This window comes from Pongo pygmaeus, chromosome 10 (genome assembly GCF_028885625.2).
Source record: "Pongo pygmaeus isolate AG05252 chromosome 10, NHGRI_mPonPyg2-v2.0_pri, whole genome shotgun sequence".
Taxonomy (NCBI): Eukaryota; Metazoa; Chordata; class Mammalia; order Primates; family Hominidae; genus Pongo; species Pongo pygmaeus.
Window position 1 is genome coordinate 82,839,176 of NC_072383.2, and position 16,538 is coordinate 82,855,713.

Sequence of the window (16,538 nt, forward strand, 5' to 3'; positions counted from 1 at the left end):
CCTAACATGGTGAAACCCCATCTCTACTAAAAATACAAAAAATTAGCCGGGCATGGCGGCGGGCGCCTGTAGTCCCAGCTACTCGGGAGGCTGAGGCAGGAGAATGGTGTGAACCCAGGAGGCAGAGGTTTCAGCGAGCCAAGATCGCACCACTGCACTCCAGCCTGGGCAGCACTGCGAGAATCCTTCTCAAAAAAAAAAAAAAAAAAAAAAAAAAAAAAAATTGCATCTCTTTATGTTCTATTATGCAATTTAATTTCTGACTGAAAATCACCATCCCTGAGCTAACGAGAAATTAAACTTGGACCTCTCAGGCATTTATTTTCTTTTGGTAGAGAAATAGTTTCAAATACAGGAAGAAAAATAATTTTATCCAGTCCCAAATACACTATGAAAATATAGTTTTAAATAATTATTGAATACTCACCTGAAGTTTGTGGTAATCATTTAAAACTGTAAAAGTCAGTTAAGATGTGTGGTTTCTCTAACAACTTTCAGGTGCTTGGGAGCAGGTGCAAATGTGATGAATATTTGGGTGAATTCTGTCCAACAATGATAGACTGGATTAAGAAAATGTGGCACATATACACCATGGAATACTATGCAGCCATAAAAAAATGATGAGTTCATGTCCTTTGTAGGGACATGGATGAAATTGGAAATCATCATTCTCAGTAAACTATCTCAAGGACAAAAAACCAAACACCGCATGTTCTCACTCATAGATGGGAATTGAACAACGAGAACACATGGACACAGGAAGGGGAACATCACACTCTGGGGACTGTTGTGGGGTGGGGGGAGGGGGGAGGGATAGCATTAGGAGATATACCTAATGCTAAATGGCGAGTTAGTGGGTGCAGCACAACAGCATGGCACATGTATACATATGTAACTAACCTGCACATTGTGCACATGTACCCTAAAACTTAAAGTATAATAATAATAATAATAATAATAAAAGAATATTTGGGTGAATTCAGGAGAGTTTTATCAAATGGGTACAGTAGAAACAGAATATGTCAAGGAAGTTAGGGATATTGTCAAGGATGCGATTATTATATGACCTTTATCAGGTGCAATTATGGATTGATAGCTATGTTATGATATTGCCGTCATTTACGTGGTAAGCAGTTAAATATTTTACTGGTATAATATAGTGGAAGAAAAATGAGCTGTAGTCTCCAACAGAACAGAATATTTATACTTTTAAAAAATAGGATTAAAGTCTTCAGAGTCAATATATGAATCTAACAGCATATAAATACATAGCTTAAATAAGATTGGCTCATACCTGATTTTGAATCTTGTTTTATTTTAGGATTTAGTATCTTTCTGTTTTATATATATATATATATATATATATATATACACACATGTGTATATTCATATGTATGTATGTGTATATATGCATCCATATACATATCCATATAAACATACACATGTAGATATAAATATGTGTATGTATAATACATATTATCTGTGTAAAGTAAAATATGGACTGCAATTATGGATATGCAGTCATGCATCACTTAACAAAAGGGATAAGTTATGCAAATCCTTAAGTGATTTCTTCATTTGTATGACCATCACTGAGTGTACTTACATAAACCTATATGGTATAGTCTACCACATACCTATGCTATATGGTATTGCCTATTGTTGCTAAGCTACAAATCCATAAAGCATATTACTGCTCTGAACACTGTGGGCAACTGTAACACAATTGTAAGTATTTGTGCATCTAAACACAGAAAAAATAATGTATGGTGCTATGAAGTTAGAACAGCTATGATGTCACTAGGTGATAGTAACTTTTAGCTCTGTTATAATATTATGATACCCCTTATGTATGTGCTGTCTATCATTGACTGAAACATTCTTATACAGTACATGACTGCAATTATGGAATAACAAAAAGAGGTATTTTGACAGTGTTTAAGATGAAAAAGAAGTCAATATAAGAAAACAAATGATCCTTGCAAATTTATCTCAACATCATAACTACATAATTCCTCCTTAAATCTCCTGGTAACAACTCGGTACAATCTAGATTATAGTTCCATCTGTTCTGTGTCACTAGTGTAGGCACGTGAACACACACACACACACATATATATATACATATACATACACCTTGAGCAATAGGTAGCTTTTAAAAAATCATGTTGGGCCAGGATCAGTGGCTCACGCCTGTAATCCCAGCACTTTGGGAGGTAGAGGCGGGCAGATTGCCAGAGCTCAGGAGTTCCCGACCAGCCTGGGCAACACGGTGAAACCCTGTCTCTATTAAAATACAAAAAATTAGCTGGGCATGGCTACATGTGCCTGTAGTCCTAGCTACTTGGGAGGCTGAGGCAGGAGAATAGTTTGAACCCAGGAGGCAGAGATTGCAGTGAGCGGAGATCTTGCCACTGCACTCCGGCCTGAGTGACAGAGAGTGAGACTCCATCTCAAAAAAAAAAGAAAAAAGAAAAAAAATCATGTTATTGGAGTCATTTGTTTCTGATTCCAAATAAATTGTCTATAAATTCTGCTAAAGGGACAAAAAAAGATAAACAGCTTTTACTCCTGCTACTTCATTTAACACTAAGGAAATATTGAATGATCAAGGGACTCTTGAAATACATTGATGGATGCAATAAATATTGAATATCCAAATTCTAAAGTCAATATTTACCTCAAGCAACAATGTATCACAATACTTCTTCAAACAGGAAGCCAATATAACATATATCTATTACCTCATACATCAGTGTGTGTATGTCATAAGTTATATAGTCATTAAAATTTTTGGAAAATCATTCTAGCAGTTTCCACATGGAAATTTCTCTATTGTGAATACACTACAGACTACTTTATTTTGTTTTATGTTTAAGAAGGTTATCACATGAGTTCTGATTTTTAGCTGCTTAGAGTCTACCTGTATTACCTATTAGTGATTAATACATCAAAATGATTAAGAGATTTTCAGTTTCCTCTTTAGACATGTTATGAACTTTACGTGAATCTACTCCCTTACCATTTCACAGAAGTGAAGTTTCTACAATAATGCCTAAGAGATTTAGGCATGAAAAATACTTTCTATATAGAGTGACTATTATGCAAGTCCACAGATGCAAATGAAACATGATGAAAACTTTAGAAGAAAATCAGAAATCCTATGGTAAATATGTGTTTGTTTCCTAGAGCATTTATAACAAATTACTAGAAAGTTGTAACAAAAAATTATTAACAAAATAAAATAAAATAACAAAAATATATTCTCTCATGGACCTGGAAGCTAGAAGTCTGAAATTAAGGTTGGTTTCTTCTGGAGGTGCCAAGGAAGAATCTATTCCATATATTCTTAGCTTTCAGTAGTTGCACGCAATGCTTGGGACTCCTTGGCTTGTAGATGCAAGACTCTAGTCTCTGTCTTTGCTGTTATATTGCATGCTTGCTGTGTGTGTCTGTCTCTGTGGTTCTTCCACTTTTATAAAGACATTAGAAATATTAAATATAGGGTCCTCCTTAATCTATGTGACCTCTTAAGTTAACTATAGGACCTCATTGCAAATACGTCATTTCCAAATAATGCCACATTCACAAGTGTCAGGTAAACATGAATTTTGAGGGAGCACTATTTAAAGCAGAATACTGTATAATTAGGCTCATGAAGTGGATGGTCCCCATGCACTCATTACAAAACTAGGTGTATATATCTGTCCACACTAAATACGTAGAGTTTGTCTAAGCACTTCTGTTTCTGCAAATATGATAGACGCGATGACTGGAGAAATCCATTCAAAATTGAAAAACTAAAAATGCTGCATATATTATGTATTAATTCTCTTTAAATTTATAGCTGAACTAGCAATAAAGGGAAGAAAACCCCTAGAGAAAAAAATTATAAGAAAACATGACTCTGGAAGGGCCATCAAAAACTAAAGCCAACAGCTTTCCCCACAACATCTGCAATTCCTTGTGTACAGCTCTCTATTTTAAAAGTACACATAAGTGTGTGATGGAAAGCAAAGCCTACAGCCTGTGCAAAAAGAGAATTTGGATGGATGCCTTCACATAATATCTTGACCCAAAAGGAGATGCTATGAAGATTGTCTCAGCCTTGGTTCTGGATAGGTACAGGGGAAAAATATCTTCCCCTAAGAATTTCTAATTACAAATCAGAATTGAATTTAAAGTAGTTCCAGATTGGTAGTGTCCCAGATGCCTGGCAGAAGGAAATATAACTTCCCCTTGAAAGAAATCACCTTCAGCCCAGAGCTCCATGTCTTACCATAGGTAAATTCCTATGGAAATTGAGCTCAAAGTAAAAGTCATAAAATAAACAATGAAACAAGCCAGCAGGAGCAGTAGAAATAATAACAAACAGAAATCCATCCATAAAGACTGCAGTTTTCAGTATTATATAAGATAGAATATGAAATAAGAAATTAATATGTTTAAAATTAAAAGAAAGGATTAAAATATAACAAAGAAACAAAAGACTTGAAAATAAAAGATCCTGTGGAGTTTTTAAAAAGAACAAAAAAGATCTTCAAGATATGAAAAAAAAAGTGACAGTTAAAACTAAGTAACTTAATTTTTTATGGACTAAATATTGAACACATCTGAAGTAAGAATTTGTGAACTAGAAAATGTATTTGAAGATTTTTCCCATAATGCCAAAATATTAAGACATGAGAAAGATAGAATGAAGAGTTTCAGAGAGAAAATAAAGTAGGGATGAGAGACACAATACAAAGATCTACTGGATGAGATTTCCAGGACTGACCAAAAATACAAATAATCAGATTTAGGGAAGCAATAAAGGCCTTATTATGATGAATAGGAAGAAATTTGAACCTAAGACATAACATCATGAATCTTCAGGTGAATGAAGGTAAAGAGAATATCTCAGAAGAAGCCACGTTAAAAAAATACAAATTTAATGCTTACAAAAATTAATTTAAATAAAAATTAATCAGATAGTTGATATTTTCAACTGCCACAATGAAAATCAGAATATACCCAAATAATTGTAAAGAAATGACAAGGTAAAATCATGTATCGGTTATTTAATAATAAGAGTCCATTAAAAACATTTTTAGCCAAACTAAAAACTAAGATGATATAACCTAAAGGAGTTCTTTCGTTTATACAGCAAAAATTAGTGAACTAGATCCAGAAGAAAAGTCTAAGATGCAAAAATAATGGTGAGTAAATAAAATCTGAAATGTAGATAAATCTAAACAAATTTACTTTCTGGGATTATACAAGATACAATTAAGATACTGAATGACCTTACAAATCAGGGAGGTTCTCATTGAAATTAATATCTTTAAAGATCCTTATATAGTTGACACAGAAGATGGAAAATAGTCAATAAAAAGGCGTAAAGGAGGTTGGGGAGATGGATAAAAAAGGTAAAACAAGAAAATCCATAATAAAATAGTAGAAGTCAATCCAAATTGTATTAGCAACCTCATACAAATAAAACCCTACCCCAGTTATGTTATTTTACAAAGACATGTCAAAATATGAGCATAAATAAAGGTTGAAAGCAAAATGTGGAAAAATATATGGCTACATACAAATCAAAGAAAAGTTAAGAGTATCCATAGCATAATGAAGCAGCACTATTCGTCTAGGGTAATACCTGAGGTTCGTTGTCTCACGCCAAGGAAATCCAGGGCTCAGACACACAAAAAATGAAGTTAAGAGTGGAGGTTTAATAAGCGAAAGAAAGAGAAAGTTTTCTCCTGAAGAGAGAGGGGTCCCAGAGAAAATGAGTAGCCAGTTCCGATGAAATGCGTATGGTTTCATAGATGAACTTGAGGAGGTGCTGTCTGACTTACATAGGAAACGAAAGATTGGTTGGAACAGGTGAGCTATTTACATAGTTTAGGAAGAAGCTGGCCGCCCCACCATAATCTTTTATTACGCAGATGAGTTATCTACCTGGCCGGCGCCATGTTGTCTGCCTCTTTAATGTACAAGTGGCGACAAAGAAGAGGCAAGATGGAGCCTCCACGCTGAACATACCTTGTTTCCAGGAGCCCCTTTTCTATTGGCATAGCTACTGGCATTCACCCATGCAAGCTTCCACCTTGCTTATCTATGTTTGCAACTCAATTTTTCAGGCTGCTCTTTGTTAGGAAAGAAATGAATTGGGAGCTGCTTTTTGTTAAAAGGGAAACATTGCCGAGGACTCTGTTGCCCTTACTGTCTGCCTAAATAATTTCTTTTTAGCTCCTGTATTAATATTAGACCAAAAGATTTTTGGCAATAAATGTTACTGGAGAAAAAAGGCTACACATAATCTAAGTATAAGGCACATAATTTAAAAATCAATCACAAAAAGAAAACTAGAATTAGAATAACTAAATTAAACCCAGAAACCTCTACTAGTTTTATATAAATTTAGAGGTTCTAAAGTTTCCTTGAGAATAGATACCTTGGTGGCTTAGTTCTCAGAAATAGCAGGCCTTTTTTTCAGGTACCTAATACAGTGTGCAAAGTGTTAGAAATTGTTTTCTTGGGACATAATTTGGACTTGAGAAGTGAGTTCCAGACTTCAGTGCATATGGCAAGATAAACATAAAATGGGAGTGCTGTTAATGTTACGAGAATGGAGAGACTTCATTGAAAAGCTTTGGAATACATTGCAAGCAAACTTAATGAAGAAAATACATTAAGTGCAAGAGAAAAAGAATCACCTAACCAAGAGCACTGTAAACTAGATTATTGGATTAGGAATGGGGAAAGTAAACTACACCATATGGGAATATATAGTTTTCTCTGCTGCACACTGAAACTTATCACATTTAATCCCAGATAATTATTACATCAAAAATTTTAAGAAAAGCTCTTTTTAGAATTTTGTTTAAAAATTCATTACAAAGGTTTATTTTATGAAGTTATAGATTAGTTGCAAAACAGGCTTGTTTCTAGTGGACAGTCTTTGTGAAAAGTCCTTTTTATTATTATTCATTTCATTCTTAAAGGCTGTAATTTAATAAATCATTCATCAATATTTTTTAGCTCAAACTTAAGCTCTGCTGAAAATCATAGGAAAATTATTTATATTTACATAAAGATTATGCCATCTGTTCTCATTTTTTTACATTATCAGCATTCAGGATTTTCTAAGCTTAAATTGCTCGGAGAAATGAAGTTGGATTTCCTCTAACTTGTTTCCTACTACATAAGTAAGGTGTGAAGTGAATAAGAGCTTTAAAACCCACTGAGTATAAATATCCAAGAATGAGGCTAAATTTTTCCAAGTATGAACCCATGGCTTGATTTTTTTTTTCTTATATAATATGATGTCTTTTTTTTTTCATTTTAAAGAAAATATTGGAGCTTCTGAAAACAATGTATGTTCTGGAGTCAGAACTACACAGAAACAGAAATGTAAATGTTTTGCTCTGTCTGGCTGGTAACCATATAAATGTAGTTAAAAAGACATATTGGGTTATTTCCTGTTCTTGTTAACTAAGCTCATTCCTCGTTTGTTTCTAATGGGACTAATTTGCATCACATTATTTAACATATTGGCCTTTTTTCTCTAAATAGGAAAAGAGTGCTAGATAAAGTTTTAAGGGTTGATTATAAAACTTTCACTAAAATGCCTTAGGTAGAATATCAACATGAAGGCTATAAGTAATCTTAAGAAACTTCTTTGAATCTTAAGAAACTTATTTCTCTACAGAGGATTTTCCATTGGTTTCTGCAGGGAATACACAACTGCTATGCCCACGCATATCTGGAGCACTGCTCTTTTTCAAATTGAGTACATGTGTATTTATGTCTATATATACCCATTTTGATAATAATAAATAAAAGGAAGAATTTCAAGAAGGCTTCTGGTCTGTCTTCACATCTCCAAGCATAATTGCCTTGGAAAGAGCCCAGAAAAAGAATGATTTGACTTTTCACTAATAACATCACAGAAAATGATTCCACACCCAAGCATAGTTCTCTCCAGCATTCCAAACCTTTGAAAGAGTACATTTCCACCCATTTGAACTTAAACACTTTAGTCATTTTACAAACCCATTAATTTTCACGTCCTGCTCTCCTGATCACTCTTTTCAACTACATAAAACTAGCAAAATAATTTTGCCTTGTGCTCTTTCTTCCCCAAATCCTTCTGCTTCTTTTCACCAAATTTTAAAACCAATAAAACACTCTTCAGAATCTCATACTTATTTTGTTATAGAGACATTTACTAATGTGTTTAAAACATGTATGGGGAAAAAAAAAGTGAAAACTGAGCCAAATAGGACTCTGAGTTGGAGAATTTTTAAATTGGCAAGCAAGTCAAGGAGGAAAGGAAGATCCTAACAGTTATTTTCCTTAGATTCCTTGTAAAACACTGACAGAATGTCTCACTATTATGGCTCTATTATAGCTCCGGAGTTTACATGTGTGTGTGTGTGCATGCATGTGTGTGTGTATGTGTGTGTGTGTGTGTCTATGAGAGCATTTTACTTTCTTAAGTACTGAGAATGGGCCCAGATTTCTCCTAAGATATACTTATTGAGGTAGATACACAGATTCATAGATGGGTAGACATATCTTTTGATTCAAATCTATCAGAAGTGTTGCATATTGCCCACAGTTCTTCAGTTATACCATTAAAAATCCAGTAATTTTAAAAAAGCATAAAAATGAACCATGGTAATTATTATAAATTGAAATAATGAAAATTGGATAATGTAAATTACGTTTGTTTTTAGATTTTTAATTTAATTTTTCAAAAGCAAATGTCTTTTCCTCAAATAAATCTTTGGTATTTTTCTTAAACTGTTAGCTTTATACTTACTACATAAACCCTTTCTCTCTGATTTATATTTCTTAATTTTCACTCTGTTCACACATATTTATCAAACTTAGAACTCACTAATTTTAATAGAGTATGCTAAAACATAAAAAAAAATTGTTTACTATAGGGAAAGCACTGTGTTGGGAACCATTTGAATTCAAAATGCATAAGCAATCACTGTATTAAAGAACTTCTCGGGCCAGGTGCAGTGGCTCATGCCTGTAACCCCAGCAATTTGGGAGGCCAAGAGGGATGGATCACTTGAGGTCAGGAGTTTGAGACCACCTGTCCAACATGGTGAAATCCCATCTCTGCCAAAAATACAAAAACTAGCCGGGCCTGGTGGTGCACACCTGTAATCACAGCTACTTGGGAGGCTGAGACAGGAGAATCGCATGAAACCTGGGAGGTTGAAGTTGCAGTGAGCCAAAATCACACCACTGCACTCCAGCCTGGGCGACAGTGAGACTCCATCACAAAAAAAAAAAAAAAGAAAAGAAAACACTTCTCTTTATGAACAATATTTTTAAAAGCTATATATGAATGTTATTAGTTTGTTTATTTGTAAATGACAGTGGCAGGAACCAAATGGAATTGAATTAATGCAAGAATGAGAGTTTGTTGGCTCAAACTACTAAAATGACAGGCTGTCACATCACAAAATTCCTGGAGGCATCATTTATACAGAATACAAATGAATAATATTTTCTGAAGTCATGTGACAGAGTATATTTGAATTCAGTGTGTTAAGAATTTTTCATTAGAATTTGACCTTTCTTCATCTCCCATGTGTTTTCAACTCCTTTTTTCTCTGTACTGATTTGATTCTCAAGCAGATCCTCTTCACATGCTCAACAGCTCAGGCTTTAATCCTGTCACTTTAGGGACCCAGTAGAAAGGGAATACATCATTCTTCATCATTTTAAGAAGTCCAGGAGTTGATGCTCAATTTTTCTGCCTTACTTACTTGTATCAGAAAACAATTTACAATGGTCATGGGAATGGAGTCAAATCTATATAACCTGAGTGGTCCCTAATTTAAACTAGTCTACCATGAACAGAAGCATGTGAAATGGTTGCTGAACAAACTATATATCAAGTAAAATAAATAAATACGACTAAGAAAAAAGTATAGAAGTTCCAGAAGGAAGGTTCAAAGATTCTTCACAGGAGTGGAAAATGAAAGCCATCTTCAGATGGGGAGAATCATGATGAGCCAAGGATGCCTGGAATATTGACCTTTAGAAATGGAAATAATGATATTACAAGATGAGTGAAATAAAAACATGAGAAAAAACTTTGAGACCCTGAGACAAGAAATCATGGAGTAAATACAGTGAACTACCTGTTATATAATTTTCAAACTGTGATGAAACAAAAGAGTCAGATAAGAAAGATAGATTGGAAGCTGATAATGAAGGGCTTTGAATGCCAGGATAAAAAATTGGGACTAAATGGACTATAAATAATGAGTCAGTAATAACTTTTGAGCCAGGGAGTAATTTGTTCAAATTTGAGCTTTGACAAGATTCACATTGCAGCTGTGCATAAAAGGCATGGTGCCAAAGAAGGACCATTTAGGAGGCTATGGCTGTAGCCCAAGTAAAATATAATGAGGCTGTGAACCTGGAAAGTGGTGGTGGAAAGAGGAGTGAAATTTACACATCTCTTTCATGAAACTACCCCTTAACTCCTGTCCTTGCTTATTTCTATTACCTGAAATATGTGTATAAAATATTGGTATCCTAATGAAAAATCCACTGGCCTTTCTGAAGCCTTGTCTTCTTTAACTCCTTTTCATTATTTGTCACTGAGAATGAATAATCCTTTTAGAAATCATTTCTTTCTTGGCTCTTATGGCACTATGCCACAGAAGAGACAGATGGATACATATGTATATCCCTCATTTCTTCAAACATTCAGTTTTTAAATCTCTCTTCCCTGCTTTGTTTTCTTACCCAACTTTTCTCCCTCTCTCAATATGCTTCTTTTACCACTAAGTAGCTGCCTCCTCATTTGATATCAACAGCCCTGGCCTTTCTCTTGAGCTGCAGAATCACATTTGTAATAATCTTCCTAATATTTCACCATGAATGCCCTATCTTTTAAACCCTAATTTGTACAAAAGCCAAATCTATCATCTTCTCTTCTAAGATCATTCATCCCTTTCCAATTGTGTCATTATTTTTCAATAATTTTTTCATTAGATTAGAGCCTGTTCAAATGCTACCTCATCCATGAAAAGCCGTCTGATGTGTCTACGTATGCTATTTTCTTCATTGCACTGGCAGTGTACCTAATGTGTCACATACATCCATTAATTTATTTGTTAATTCAATAAACATTTATTAAGTCTTGAGTATTCAGGCTCTAGTCTAGTAATTTAAAAAATACAACATTGAGCAAACCATCAAGAATAATTCTCTGCTTGCATGAAATATTTATGTTCAACTGCAGTGTCCTTGTATGTAGAATGCGTATAGACATCTCTATATAGCAAAGGGTATGTAATAGAGGTTTTTGGGGTATAAAATTTGTTGGATGAATTAATGAGTGGATGAATCATTAGAACTTTATCTTTTTTAATGTCAAAATATTTTGAATGATGCTGAGTATAAAATCATGGTATAAGATTCTGAAAACAGGGTTACATCTTATGTTTTTTATATTACTCATAATACCTGACTCACAATATTTTATGTATATTCCTCAGATTTCTGCAATATTTGTTGACCATTTAACTGAAATGTTCTAAGAAGTGTCATATTGACAATATATATAACAGACAACAATGAGTGAACACATAGATCATTCTTTTGTAGCAGATTTCTAAAGGATAAATGATAGTCTGAGAAAATAAACTCCATGAAAAGATTTGGGTGGATTTATTTTTTCTTACATGAGTTCTTTTCAACTACACTGAAAATACAAAAAGGCTTATAGTCAAATATACTTGAGGGAATTCCAAAGGATTAACTATATTTTCTAATCAGAAATGTCAAAAGTTTTTATCATGTACTAGGTTTCTCTGATAAATTAGTCCAATACAAATTATTAGACTAAGAATTTTCATAGTAACCTAATGCAGGGCTAAGATGCATAAGATAAGAGAATCATGAAAATGCCTATTTAAAAACTTTTTGAAAAACTGTGCTTAATCTTACAGCTTTTATTAAAAAAATTGTTTTTCTCTAGTAATTGATATACTGTATTAAACATATGGCATACTGCTGCTGTTAGATATGCAGAAGAAGACAGATTCTATAGAACTCTTCAATTGGCCTTTGTGATGGCAATAAAAAGATTATCTGTACCTTTATGAAGTTTCTCAACCTTAGCACTTTTGACATTTTGTGCCAGGTGATTTTTTTGTTGTGGGAGCTGTCCTGTATGTTGGACGTATAGCATACATGTCTTCCACTCACTAAATGCCAGTCACACCTCCAGAAGTGAAAATCAAAAATGGGTCTAGACATTGCTAAATATCCACATGGTAGAAGGGTGAGGGTTCTCCCCTGCTTGAGAACCACTGACCTTGGTAATGTTGAATTTTCCTAAACCTGCAGGAACTGAAAATAAAGAGTAATTAAAAAAAAAAAATTCCTGAGAAGCTGAAAATGTGTTTTTAATGGACCATTTTATCTGATTTGTGTGACTTGCATATTTTAAAAATATACAATCTTCTCCTCCCATTCTCAGTGAAGATAAACCCTCTCCTTGCTCTTCATCTTTGGACTGAAGTTGGAAATGATTGCCGTTTCCTGGCTCTGTTTGGACAGGACTGGATGCGATTTCACATTTCTGATCTAACTGAACCCTGCCCCATGAAAAATAAAATCACCATATGTAGTATGAAAATAAAAGTACATTAGGAAAAAAAATCTGTTTCAATTTTTCCCAAAATCATAATAAATTCCATACAGCCAAAGAGTTTTGTAACTGTAATGTGATTATTCTTAACAAGTAGGTTATCCTAATGTTGTTTTGCCTTTCTCTGAGATAAAAACTGAAAGGTTTTCTTAGAAAACAAAATGGATATAAGTGCATTGAGACATAAAAATATCAAATATAATCCAGACACTTTTGAGCTTTCATTTTAATGAAGAAACAAAAATATTTTGTATTAGATACCACCGCCTTATAAAAAAAAACACAGAATAAATGGAAATGTAGAATCATATTTATCTTGCAAATGTAGCTTCAAAGGTTGCAATTTGGGATTTTTTTAAATCACATTTATATGTCCTCTTGATTGTTTTCTCACAGAGGATTTAAAGAGCTTTCAAATAACAATCCCCTGGGCAGAGTAATTTTGCATGTGCAGCTAGGTCTTGTGTAATGGAGAAAACAGAACTAAAGGATGATGTTCCTATCATTTAAAGCCACTTTCTTTCACCTAAATAAAAATAAACAAGAAAAAAAAAAAAAAAACCTAGTCTAAAAGGTAAAAAAATAAAGAGGAAATTGCAACGCGTTGAGCAACTGTGATATTGTGGCATATTGGTTACTATATTTTTTATATTTAGGAGCAAATGTAAAATAAGTGGAATTCCAGGAAAGCCTGAATAATGACCAGTGAGCATTATTCCACTGTGGGTTTCCACACAAAGTTTTCATTAAATGCCATTAAATTGTTTGCATCTGGTTTGGTCTTTGTAAAACACGCACAGGTTAGAAATGGGGGCGATAGAATGTATTGTCGTTTAGAAGCTATAATTTCCAAACTGAAATATCTTTATTTAATCCAACAAGAACCATGTTCTCAGGGCCATTTTAAACAGATGTTCAAACAGCTTTCCTTCATCTCCTAGTGAATCAATTTAGATATTTGGTGCAGTATCATTTTTCTTTTTGTTAAAAATTGTCCCAGTTTTATGTGCCATTAGTTGGATTTTTTTAAAAATATTAAATTTTAACCAAACAGTTGAACTGCTATAACTGTGCATGTAGAGGGGTATCTAAAACATAAAAGAAAAATAGCTGCTACTATTTGTGATTCTTTGCATATCAAAAGCATTCCTTCAGTAATCAAAACAAATTCACTGGAATCTTTAAAACATCTCATTTTTCAAAACATTGTTACAGGATTTACTTTCTTTGTCATTTAACAGTTATTATATATTATCTGATAACAACTACAGTAAGCCACTGAAGGGTGAAATAAGCTTATAAATATACCAGAAATTAATTGAGCATCCTTTATTAATAGTCATATAACTTTATATTCATTCAAGAACACCAAAAAAGTCAATTTTAACAGAACTTTATAAAATGATTCAATGTTATTATATATTTAGAACTTTAAAGCATTTCCTCATGTAACATAAATTTTGTTAATTTATTATTTGTCCCCTCTACCTAAAATGTAAACTCCATGAGGTTCCAGAATGTTTTCTGTGTTCATTGCTTTAGGCTTTGTATGTAGCTAAATATCTGGCATATTATCTATCACACAATAAGTATTTACTGAATGACTAGGCAAGTGAATGAAACCTACTCAAATATCATTTCAGAAAAAAAATAATAGTTTGCTTTCATTTTTTAAAATGTTAAATACCAAGTTCCCGCATGAAAAATTTGCTATGAATCTAAACTTTTAAAGGACAATAGATTTTTATATTGGGAATAATCTGCATATAAATCTTGGTTTCTGCCAATTTACAGACTTTCTGTAACTTCAAGCAAGTAGTTTACTTTCTCTGAGTTTGTATTTCCTTTTCTATAAAATAAGGAATCTACAAAACTATCTAACAAAAAGTAGATGCTTAAATAAAATTTTTGTTTTTGTTTATGAATTTTGGGAAATCACTTCTTAAAAGGAACTAAACTACTAGTAAATGCTAAGTGGAAACATGATATTGCTTTATGGTGCCTTTTTTTCAATACTTAACATCACTGAAGTATCTGAAAAGCTATGTATTTGTAGGCCGTTTGCAAAATAATAAACTATCATCCTCTTAAATTAACCTATTCTTTATGTGGTCTTGCAAATAATAGGCCTGCTGTGTATTCAATGTAGTTTAGCTTTGGACTTTGTGCCTTGCATAATTACAGCAATGAAAGCATTATGCCTACTGTCAGAGAATATGAATCCATTCTTACACCAAAGTGGGAAGAACACTTTCAGAAAACTACTCTTAATATAATATAAAATAAATACCTGGAGTCACATAACAATCTACTTTCTTTTTTCCATTGATGAAGATTTTTGTTTTTGTTTGTTTTTGTTGTTGTTGTTATTTGTTCTGTTTTGTTTTTAGACAGGATCTCTATAGCCCAGGCTGGAGTGCAGTGGCACAATCACGGCTCACAGCAGTCTTGACCTCTGGGCCCAAGTTATACTCCCACCCCTTCCTCCTGAGTAGTCGGGACCAGAAGAACAGGCCACCACACCCAGCTAATTTGTATGTGTGTGTGTGTGTGTGTGTGAGTGTGTGATGGTTAATACTGAGTGTCAACTTGATTGGATTGAAGGATGCAAAGTATTATTGTTCCTGGGTGTGTCTGTGAGGGTGTTGCCAAATGAGATTAACATTTCCGTCCGTGGGCTGGGGAAGGCAGACCCACCCTTAATCTGGTGGGCACAATCGAATCAGCTGCCAGTGAATATAAAGCAGGCAGAAAAACGTGAAAAGACAAGACTGGCTTAGCCTCCTAGCCTACATCTTTCTCCCGTGATGGATGCTTCCTGCCCTCAAACATTGGACTCCAAGTTCTTCAGTTTTGAGACTCAGACTGGCTCTCCTTGTTCCTCAGGCTTGCAGGCAGCCTATTGTGGGACATCTGATCGTCTAAGTTAACATTTAATAAATAAATAAATATATATATAAAATTAATTCTGTCATTCTAGGGAACCCTGACTAATAGAGAGAGAGAGTGAGAGTGTGTGTGTGTGTGTGTGTGTGTGTGTGTGTAAGGACGGGTTTTCCCTATGTTGCTGAGGCTAGTCTCAAACTCCTGGGCTCAAGCAATCCTCCCGACTCTCCTGCCTCGACCCCACAAAGTGCTGGGATTACAGGTATGATCCACTGTGCCCAGGCTTGAAGTTCTTAATTAAATTAACGACAGGTAGGTAGAAGAGAAATCATGCAGAAAGGGAAATGAAACTATGATTATGCTTTGCTGATGCTAAGATATATATAATGAAAACAACAAGATCAGTTAGCCATATAGATGGATTTGTCTTATCAATCAAATCCACCTAAAAGGATTCTTGATGATGACTGTCAGTATTAAGAAGCAGTTGCTTTGCAGAAAGAACAAAGTTGATGGAGTCAGTCGAACTAGACTGTAATCTAAAATCTACTGTATAATAGCTGAACAACATTAAGCAAGTTACTTAAGTTCACCCTTTCCAAATCTCAATATCTTAACGTGAGATAGTCCTTTCAAGACAGTGTATTTTGTTTCATTAAAATTGCCTTTAGATACCATATGTTAAAAATTAGTGATAAATTTTATTAGATATTTAATAAATTATAATGATTATTATTGTCTACCCAAAACCTATGCCTTAACTACACCTAACATGTCTAATATATAAAAGAACTCTACAGCTAAAAGCCAGAAGTAAGAAGCTAAGGCAATTGTTACCAGGGGGTAACAATTGCCAATGACCTACTTAGTGCTCATGCTCCTTTATTCTAACTTTGATAAAACTCCTGGCTCTCAGATTATAACTTCTTTTTTTGCTGCCTCATTGCCCATTGCACTTAGAGTCTGATTC